Source organism: Heteronotia binoei, chromosome 13 (assembly GCF_032191835.1).
Source record: "Heteronotia binoei isolate CCM8104 ecotype False Entrance Well chromosome 13, APGP_CSIRO_Hbin_v1, whole genome shotgun sequence".
In the NCBI taxonomy this organism is placed as follows: domain Eukaryota; kingdom Metazoa; phylum Chordata; class Lepidosauria; order Squamata; family Gekkonidae; genus Heteronotia; species Heteronotia binoei.
In genome coordinates, this window is record NC_083235.1 from 4,820,504 (window position 1) to 4,831,830 (window position 11,327).

Below are 11,327 nucleotides of genomic sequence, written 5' to 3' on the forward strand. Positions count from 1 at the left end.
ATCAAACCCGGTTCTCCCAGATAAGAGAGGTATGGCTGACTCAAGGCCATTCCAGCAGCTGTAAATGGAGGAGTGGGGAATCAAACCCGGTTCTCCCAGATAAGAGAGCTCTGGCTGACCCCAGGCCATTCCAGCAGGTGCAAGTGGAGGAGTGGGGAATCAAACCCGGTTCTCCCAGATAAGAGAGCTATGGCTGACTCAAGGCCATTCCAGCAGCTGTAAATGGAGGAGTGGGGAATCAAACCCGGTTCTCCCAGATAAGAGAGCTCTGGCTGACCCAAGGCCATTCCAGCAGCTGCAAGTGGAGGAGTGGGGAATCAAACCCGGTTCTCCCAGATAAGAGAGCTCTGGCTGACCCAAGGCTATTCCAGCAGCTGCAAGCGGAGGAGTGGGGAATCAAACCCGGTTCTCCCAGATAAGAGAGCTCTGGCTGACCCAAGGCCATTCCAGCAGGTGCCAGTGGAGGAGTGGGTAATCCAACCCGGTTCTTCCAGATAAGAGAGCTATGGCTGGCCCAAGGCCATTCCAGCAGCTGCGAGTGGAGGAGGGGGGAATCAAATCTGGTTCTCCCAGATAAGAGTCCTGGCACTTAACCACTCCATCAAACAGTCGCTTAGATGATGATGATAGACAGACAGACAGACAGGCGGGCGGGCGGGCGAAATTCACACTGAGGAAAGGACACTCCCCCTGCATAACCAAGGGCTCGGCAAAGCCCAGCAAGGAAAGTAGATTCTTCTTCACCCAAAGAGTCATGAGCTCACAGAATTCCCCGCCACATGAAGTGGCGGCAGCTACAAGCATAGACAGCTTCAAGTGGGGATTGAATGAGCATCTGGAGCAGAGGTCCATCAGTGGCTACGACAATCCGGCCCTCTTCCCTCTCTCACGCGCAAGGTTTCTCTTTCTCCCCAATTGGTGATTTCTTGCTGAGCAGCCCTTATATCTGTTTTCTTCTCATTTGTCTACGGATGTTCCACCCAGTGGCTTAGAGCAGGGGTGTCAAACTCATTTGTTATGAGGGCCGGATCTGACATAAATGAGACCTTGTTGGGCCGGGCCATGTTGGGTTGGGCCGAGCCATGTCAAGCTGCTCATCTGTGTACTTAAGATTAGGTAGCAGATATATAAATTTTATAAAGAACACAGACAAACGCAAATGTTTTCTTTTAAACTAAAAACATGTTTAAAATGTTAGCACTCATTGATCTTAAAGATGCTCTCTTTGTATCTCTCCCACGGGATCCGGGGAACTGGGCAAAGGAAGCTCTGGCTCTTTCCTTCCTTCCCCAGGGAAGGGGGGAGTCTCAGTCAGTAGAAAGAAGAGAGGCTTGGCTCAGTAGCTCTGCTGTGCGATTGAGAGAGCCTGGCAAAGCAAGCTATTCCCCCCCTCCCTTCCTTCCCAAGGGAAGAGCCTCAGCCAATGGAGAAAACAGAGGTTTTGCTCGGTAGCTCCTGTGCGATTGAGCCAGCCTGGCAAAGGAAGCTGTGATGCAGAAGGAAGCAAGAGAGAGGGAGAAGGAAGCAGATGACAGCCAGTTGCTCGAGGGCTTAATAGGAGCCCTCCGGGGGGGGCCTGATTCAGCCCCCGGGCCGCACGTTTGACACCCCTGACTTAGATGATAGATAGACGGATGAATAGATGGTTGGAAAGACAGACAGACAGATGATGATAGATGATGATGTACTTAAGTTTGTATTTAAGATTAGGTAGCAGATATATAAATTTTATAAAGAACACAAACACAAATGTTTTCCTTTAAACTAAAAACATGTTTAAAATCGATGATAGATAGATAGATAGATAGATAGATAGATAGATAGATAGATAGATAGATAGATAGATAGATAGATAGATAGATAGATAGATAGATAGATAGATAGATAGATAGATAGATAGATAGATCCAGCTGGCTTGGTGTCAGGGGGTGTGGCCTAATATGCAAATGAGTCCCTGATGGGCCTTTTCTACAAAAATGCCCTGTGAGAAACCATGGTGGTGCCATGGGGTGTGGCCTAATATGCAAATGAATTCCTGTTGGGCTTTTTCTGTAGACAGACAGAGGGAAGAGCAGAATCACTTTCTTATATTCCACTTCTGAAACGCTACCTGAGAGGCTTTGGAAAGTTCCAAATAAACAAAATGGGTTTTATTTAATTTAGGGAGAAAAGGTCAGGTGGAATCAGAGGTAGGATGTAGGAGGTGAACCGATAATGAGGTGACTTTGAAATCACACTAACTCCGGGTAGTGTGTTGCCGACAAGTAAGTGTGTCTGCTATTCAAAAGGGTATTTTGAACCTTCAAGAAGAGAGGCTGTCTTTTCAGTTTCTGCTTACACACAGCAGAGGTTTCGGCGTTTGGCTGATTTTTGAAGTCTAGAAGGCAGGAACATACAACCAAGTTCCCCAAATCCTCCTACATACACACCACTGAGAGAACGTTTTGGAGCCTTGTGGTCCCTACGAGTTTGTTATAAAACGATAACATTGAATATTTATAAATTTTATGGAATGTCCCTTGTTGACGGGAGGGACGGTGGCTCAGCGGTAGAGCATCTGCTTGGTAAGCGGAAGGTCCCAGGTTCAATCCCCGGCATCGCCAACTCCAAAGGGTCCAGGCAAAGAGGCGTGAAAAACCTCAGCTGGAGACCCTGGAAAGCCGCTGCCAGTCTGAGAAGACAAGACTGACTTTGATGGACCCAGGAGAGTCTGATTCAGTATAAGGCAGCTTCATATGTTCATATGACCAAGGCCGTGAAACAGGTGTGGCAGAAGTTGACAACCTGTCCAGGGAATTCCGGGAAGTATTTGTCCTACACGTTGCTATTGGATTTTGCAACAAGAAGAAAATATCAAGGATACCGCCATTAATTATGGTCGAGGACCTGCCTACCTTAGGGACCGCCTCTCCCCATATGTCCCCCAGAGAGCACTGAGATCTAGTTCTCAAAACCTTTTAAAAGTCCCTGGACCAAGAGAGGTTAGATTGAAATCAACAAGGGAGCAAGCCTTCTCAACAATGGCTCCCCAATGGTGGAATCAACTACCAGAAGAGGTGCGAGCCCTGCGAGACCTAAATCAGTTTCGCAGGGCCTGTAAAACTGCCCTCTTTCAGCTTGCATTAAGATGAAACCCAGGAAATGACATCTAGCCTTCCTAGATATAGTTGAACTGTAGCACTGAAATGTATAATTCACAATGGTTTAACTGTCTATTTAATTTTAACTGAACTTATGAATGTAATTTTATTTGTTTTAATTGCTTAATTGTTTGTTGTAATATTGTATTTTACTATCATGGTATATACCGTGTCGTGTTAGCCGCCCTGAGCCTGCCTTCGGCGGGGGAGGGCGGGATACAAAAATAAATTTTTTATTATTATTATTATTATTATTATTATTATTATTATTATTATTATTATTATTATTATTATTATTATTATTATTATTTCACCTTGGAAAACAAGACTGATGCTTTGTTTGTGGGGCTTCTTTAGGGACTATTTTGTGTGTGTCATTGTTTGTGGGGCTTCTTTAGGGACTATTTTGTGTGTGTCATTGATTACATCGATTGTCATAATATAGAGAGCCAGTTTGGTGTAGTGGTGAAGTGTGCGGACTCTTATCTGGGAGAACCGGGTTTGATTCCCCACTCCTCCACTTGCACCTGCTGGAATGGCCTTGGGTCAGCCATAGCTCTGGCAGAGGTTGTCCTTGAAAGGGCAGCTGCTGTGAGAGCCCTCTCAGCCCCACCCACCACACAGGGTGTCTGTTGCGGGGGAGGAAGGTAAAGGAGATTGTGAGCCGCTCTGAGACTCTTTGGAGTGGAGGGCGGGATATAAATCCAATTTCTTCTTCTTCTTCTTCTTCTTCTTCTTCTTCTTCTTCTTCTTCTTCTTCTTCTTCTTCTTCTTCTTCTTCTTCTTCTTCTTCTTCAATATATTAGTTATTCTGTCGCTGTAACCCATTGGTTGTGTATGTCTTTGTACTTCCGGAATGACCTCTCATTTGTAATAATCCTACCGGGAGTAGGGTTGCCAAGTCCAATTCAAGAAATATCTGGGGACTCTGGGGGTGGAGCCCGGATCTCTGGGGGTGGAGCCAGGAGCAAGGGTGTGACGAGCATAACTGAACTCCAAAGGGAGTTCAATTTTTCAAGTTCTGGCCCTCCTATTTAAAGGGACCGGCTCGCACACCTTTTCAACGTTTCCCCTCCGTTGAAAATAATGGAGGATAGGGGCACCTTCTTTTGGGGCTCATAGCATTGGACCCCCGAGTTCAATCTTTTTGAAACTTCGAGGGTATTTTGGGGAGAGGCTGTGCTGCAAATTTGACGTCTCTGACTCAAAAGACAGCCCCCCCCCCCGCCTCCCCACCAGATACCAGTGGATCAATTTGCCATTATACCCTACAGGGATTGGTCTCCATAGGAAATAATAAAGAGTGCCTAGCAGACATTTCCCTCCCCTCCCCCGCTTTCTGATGACCCTGAAGCGGGGGGGGGGGGCTCCAAACCAGGGGATCCCCTGGCCCCACCTGGGGATTGGCAAGCCTCCTCCCCTCCCTCCCCACTTGGGTCCCTGCAGCAATAACCCCCTCTTCCCCCCCCCGCCCCCAGCCTGGCGTGCAACTCCGGCGAGGCGAGGCCGGGCGTGGGCAGCAGGCGCGGAAGGCGAGCGAGGCGGCGGCGGCTGCTGCTACCCGGGAACAGCCGCGGGCTGCAGGGGAGCTGCACGTAGAGCACGGGCGCGGGATCTGCGAGCTTCGAGCGCCCCCCAGCGGCCAAAGCGTTTTACTGCCGCTCCGGACCAGACAAAGGCGAACACACGAAGCTGCCTGCTACTGAATCGAGCAGGAGTCAAGCCCCACCTTTCAGACCAACCCATTTTTATTTAGAGCGTAAGCTCTCGTGCGCTCTTAAGCACGCTTCATCAGACGAGGAATCCAGGCTCTGCTCAGCTCTGTACGGCTTTGCTCACCTTGCTGGGTTCCTCGTCTGATGAAGCGTGCTTAAGAGCACAGGGAAGCTGAGATTCGAAATAAAAATGGGTTGGTCTTAAAGGTGACGCTTGACTCCTGCTTTGTTCTACTGCTTCAGACCAACACGGCTGCCCGCTTGGATCTTTCTACTGAATCATATGAACATATATATGAATATATGAAGCTGCCTTCTACTGAATCAGACCTTCGGTCCATCAAAGTCAGTCTTGTTTACTCAGACGGGCAGGGACTCTCCAGGGTCTCCAGCTGAGGTTTTTCACACCTATTTGCCTGGACCCTTTTTAGTTGGAGATGCTGGGGATTGAACCTGGGACCTTCTGCTTACCAAGCAGATGCTCTACCGCTGAGCCACAGCCCCATTCATGGCTCTCCAGGGTCTCCAGCTGAGGTTTTTCACGCCTACTTGCCTGGACCCTTTTTAGTTGGAGATGCCGGGGATTGAACCTGGGACCTTCTGGTTACCAAGCAGATGCTCTACCACTGAGCCACAGCCCCATTCATGGCTCTCCAGGGTCTTCAGCTGAGGTTTTTCACGCCTACTTGCCTGGAACCTTTTGAGTTGGAGATGCCGGGGATTGAACCTGGGACCTTCTGCTTACCAAGTAAATGTTCTGCCACTGAGCCACCATCCGCCCCCCCCCCCCCTCAGACATATATGAACATATGAATCTGTCAGAGCCACCATCTCTCCCCTATCATATGAACATATACAGGTACCTTCTACTGAAACAGACCCTGGGTCCATCAAAGGCAGTATTGTCTACTCAGACTGGTAGTGGCTCTCCAGGGTCTCCAGCTGAGGTTTATCACGCCTCCTTGCCTGGACCCTTCTTTGTTGGAGATGCCAGGGATTGAACCTGGGACCTTCTGCTTACCAAGTAGATGTTCTGCCACTGAGCCACCATCCCGCCCCCCCCCCCTCAGACATATGAACATATGAATCTGTCAGAGCCACCATCTCTCCCCTATCATATGAACATATGAAGGTACCTTCTACTGAAACAGACCCTGGGTCCATCAAAGGCAGTATTGTCTACTCAGACTGGTAGTGGCTCTCCAGCTGAGCTTTTCCACGCCTACTTGCCTGGACCCTTTTTAGTTGGAGATGCCGGGGATTGAACCTGGGACCTTCTGCTGACCAAGCAGACGCTCTACCACTGAGCCAATGTCCCTCTCCGGCAGGGGGGAAAGGTGTATTTGGCCTTCAAGTCTTGGCGCCCCCGGGAAAGGCAGCCACACTGGGTAGGGAAAAGGCTCAGCTCTGCACCCCCTCCCCGTTGTCAAACTGCTCCTTTCCGGCCACTGATGTGTCAACTTGCACCCCCTACTGGCAGCAGAATTGCAGGGGGGCAGGATGCTGGTGGGGTGGGGTGCTATGGGGGGGGGCACGTGGAACAAGCAAAGAACTTGGCCACGGCTGCCAGCATAATTAGTTTGAAGAGGGGATTGGATCAACATCTGGAGCAGAGGTCCATCAGTGGCGATTGGCCACAAGGCGCAGAGTGGTAAAGCTGCAGTACTGCAGCCCTAAGCTCTGCTCACGACCTGAGTTCGATCCCGGCAGAAGCTGGGTTCAGGTAGCCGGCTCCAGGTTGACTCAGCCTTCCATCCTTCCAAGGTCAGTAAAATGAGGACCCAGTTTGCTGGGGGGAAAGTGTAAATGATTGGGGAAGGCAATGGCAAACCACCCCGTAACGAAAAGCCTGCCGTGGAAACGCTGTGAAAGCAACGTCACCCCAGAGTCGAAAATGACTGGTGCTTGCACAGGGGACTACCTTTACCTTTATAGCTGGAACTCTCTGTCTGGGGCAAGCGATGCTCTGTGTTCTTGGTGCTTGAGGGGGAGCAACAGTGGGTGCATTCACACTATACTAACTAATCCGTTTTACATCCGGATTTTTACTGTATAATAGCAAAAAACCAGGTGTAAAACATATTAGCGTAGTGTGATGCACCCAGCGAGAGGGCTTCTTGTGTCCTGGCCCCATTGGTGGACCTCCTGATGGCACCTGGTTCTTTTGGCCACTGTGTGACACAGAGTGCTGAACTGAATGGGCCATTGGCCTGATCCAACATGGTTTCTCTTACATTCTTATGTCTGGGGAGGTGATGCTCTGTATTCTTGGTGCTTGGGGTGGGGGGCACAGTGGGAAGACTTCTAGTGTCTTGGCCCCACTGGTGGACCTCCTGATGGCACCTTGTTCTTTTGGCTACTGTGTGACACAAAGTGTTGGACTGGATGGGCCATTGGCCTGATCCAACATGGCTTCTCTTATGTTCTTATGTCTGGGGAGGTGATGCTCTGTATTTTTGGTGCTTGGGAGGGGCAACAGTGGGAAGGCTTCTAGCGTCCTGGCCCCACTGGTGGACCTCCTGATGGCACTTGGGGTTTTTGGCCACTGTGTGACACAGTGTTGGGACTGGATGGGCCATTGGCCTGATCTTTGTTTAAAATGACTGAATGTACTTCCCTGTGTGACTGAAGGTAAGAGGCGGCGGCAGCCATTTTGTGGCTGGGTCCGCCTCCTCTGGCAGCCATTTTGTGGGTACCACACAGTATCAGAAATCCAAAGCCCAACACAGGCTCAAAAAGGCCGAGGACCTCCGGGCTAGACTTTCCTCAGCGCCACGGAAAATCTAACCATCGAAACAAGTGCTTCCTATATAAATTGTTCTTTGTGCAAACGGCCCTCTGGTCAGGGCCGGAGCCGGGCTTTCTGGCGCCCTAGGCGAATCACCCACGAGCACCCCCCTCCCTTATTAAAAAAATATAGGGAAAGTGAAGAGCGCCAAACTTGAAACTTTGCACATTTTCAATTTACTGATTTTTAATTTTTCCAAAAAGAAAAGTGACGTTATAAAAAAAATTGTGAGAAGTGCTTGCTGGCCAGGTTAGGAAGGAGGGGGGCAAGATAGGATGAAGTGGGAGGCCAAGTCACGCATCAGGGAGAGGGGGGCGTGGCTTGGCTTTGTTGAGGGCAGCTTGGTGATGGGGAGAGGTCAAGGGGACAGCGGTCAAGAGCCAGAGTCATGCGTCAGGGAGGGGGCACCCAGTGGCAAACCCTAAACCAGGTGGCGCCCTAGGTGAAGGCCTGCTTTGCTTACTCCCATGCACTGGCCCTGCCTCCAGTAGAGGACACAGTCCAATGCTGGCCACTACTGTAATAACCAGGGAGGGGTGCCTTTGAGAGGACTGCGGCTCAGCCTCTGTTTGGCTTGCAGAAGGTGCCAGGTTCAATCCCCGACATCTCCAGTTGAAAGGACCAGGCAGGAGGTGATGGGAAAGACCTTGACCTGAGACCCTGGCTCAGTGGCAGAGCCTCTGCTTGGCATGCAGAAGGTCCCAGGCTCAATCCCCGGCATCTCCAGTTGAAAGGACCAGGCAGGAGGGGATGGGAAAGACCTTGACCTGAGACCCTGGCTCAGTGGCAGAGCCTCTGCTTGGCATGCAGAAGGTCCCAGGCTCAATCCCCGGCATCTCCAGTCAAAAGGACCAGGCAGGAGGTGATGGGAAAGACCTTGACCTGAGACCCTGGCTCAGTGACAGAGCCTCTGCTTGGCATGCAGAAGGTCCCAGGTTCAATCCCTGGCATCTCCAGTTGAAAGGACCAGGCAGGAGGGGATGGGAATGACCTTGACCTGAGACCCTGGCTCAGTGGCAGAGCCTCTGCTTGGCATGGAGAAGGTCTCAGGTTCAATCCCCGGCATCTCCAGTTAAAAGAACCAGGCAGGAGGGGATGGGAAAGACCTTGACCTGAGACCCTGGCTCAGTGGCAGAGCCTCTGCTTGGCATGGAGAAGGTCTCAGGTTCAATCCCCGGCATCTCCAGTTAAAAGAACCAGGCAGGAGGGGATGGGAAAGACCTTGACCGGAGCCCCTGGCTCAGTGGCAGAGCCTCTGCTTGGCATGGAGAAGGTCCCAGGTTCAATCCCCGGCATCTCCAGTCAGAAGGACAAGGCAGGTGATGGGAAAGAGCTTGACCTGAGACCATGGCTCAGTGGCAGAGCCTCTGCTTGCCATGTAGAAGGCCCCAGGTTCAATCCCCGGCATCTCCAGTTAAAAGGACCAGGCAGGAGGGGATGGGAAAGACCTTGACCTGAGACCCTGGCTCAGTGGCAGAGCCTCTGCTTGGCCTGCAGAAGGTCCCAGGTTCAATCCCTGGCATCTCCAGTTAAAAGGACCAGGCAGGAGGGGATGGGAAAGACCTTGACCTGAGACCCTGGCTCAGTGGCAGTGTGTCTGCTTGGCAGGCAGAAGGTCCCAGGTTCAGTCCCCGGCATCTCCAGGTAAAAGGACCAAACAGGTGAAGGGGAAAACCTCAGCTTGAGACCCTGGAGAGCTGCTGCTAGACAAGTTACCTCGATAGACCAGCCACCCAATTCAGCGTGAGGCAGATTCCTCTGTTCATGTGATATTTTTAATCCAAACAACCACCACTGTGCCATTCAGGTTTCACTGGGTATTTCCCACCCAAAACTGAACGGGATTGTGGGCCCCACCTCAGGACAGAATTCTCCACAAGCACTCCCCTGCATTCAGCAGAACCAAATGGGTAAATTTAGCAGGCCTCCCCCCTTTCCAATTTCCCCTTCACCCTCTCAGTTGCAATATGGAAGAGAGCAGCCATGGAACTGGGCTTCTGAAGCATATATATATATATAACTTTTTTTGTCACTGTGTGACACAGAGTGTTGGACTGGATGAGCCACTGGCCTGATCCAACAGGGCTTCTCTTATGTCCTTATATGACACAGAGTGTTGGACTGGATGGGCCATTGGCCCGATCCAGCATGGCTTCTCTTATGTTCTTATGTGACACAGAGTGTTGGACTGGATGGGCCACTGGCCTGATCCAACATGGCTTCTCTTATGTTCTTATGTGACACAGAGTGTTGGACTGGATGGGCCACTGGCCTGATCCAGCATGGCTTCTCTTATGTTCTTATGTGACACAGAGTGTTGGACTGGATGGGCCACTGGCCTGATCCAACATGGCTTCTCTTATGTTCTTATGTGACACAGAGTGTTGGACTGGATGGGCCACTGGCCTGATCCAACATGGCTTCTCTTATGTTCTTATGTGACACAGAGTGTTGGACTGGATGGGCCACTGGCCTGATCCAACATGGCTTCTCTTATGTTCTTATGTGACACAGAGTGTTGGACTGGATGGGCCACTGGCCTGATCCAACATGGCTTCTCTTATGTTCTTATGTGACACAGAGTGTTGGACTGGATGAGCCACTGGCCTGATCCAACAGGGCTTCTCTTATGTCCTTATATGACACAGAGTGTTGGACTGGATGGGCCATTGGCCCGATCCAACAGGGCTTCTCTTATGTTCTTATGTGACACAGAATGTTGGACTGGAGGGGCCACTGGCCTGATCCAACATGGCTTCTCTTATGTTCTTATGTGACACAGAGTGTTGGACTGGATGAGCCATTGGCCCGATCCAACAGGGCTTCTCTTATGTTCTTATGTGACACAGAATGTTGGACTGGAGGGGCCACTGGCCTGATCCAACATGGCTTCTCTTATGTTCTTATGTGACACAGAGTGTTGGACTGGATGGGCCACTGGCCTGATCCAACATGGCTTCTCTTATGTTCTTATGTGACACAGAGTGTTGGACTGGAGGGGCCATTGGCCTGATCTAACATGGCTTCTCTTATGTCCTTATGTGACACAGAGTGTTGGACTGGAGGGGCCATTGGCCTGGTCCAACATGGCTTCTCTTATGTCCTTATGTGACACAGAGTGTTGGATTGGATGGGCCACTGGCCTGATCCAACAGGGCTTCTCTTATGTTCTTCTGTGACACAGAGTGTTGGACTGGAGCGGCCATTAGCCTGATCCAACAGGGCTTCTCTTATGTTCTTATGTGACACAGGGTGTTGGACTGGAGGGGCCACTGGCCTGATCCAACATGGCTTCTCTTATGTTCTTATGTGTCACAGAGTGTTGGACTGGATGGGCCATTGGCCTGATCCAACATGGCTTCTCTTATGTTCTTCTGTGACACAGAGTGTTGGACTGGAGGGGCCATTGGCCTGATCCAACATGGCTTCTCTTATGTTCTTCTGTGACACAGAGTGTTGGACTGGAGGGGCCATTGGCCTGATCCAACATGGCTTCTCTTATGTCCTTATGTGACACAGAGTGTTGGACTGGATGGGCCACTGGCCTGATCCAACATGGCTTCTCTTATGTTCTTATGTGACACAGAGTGTTGGACTGGAGGGGCCATTGGCCTGATCCAACAGGGCTTCTCTTATGTTCTTATGTCAATGAAAAATAAATGCATTGGGACACGGAGAATAAGC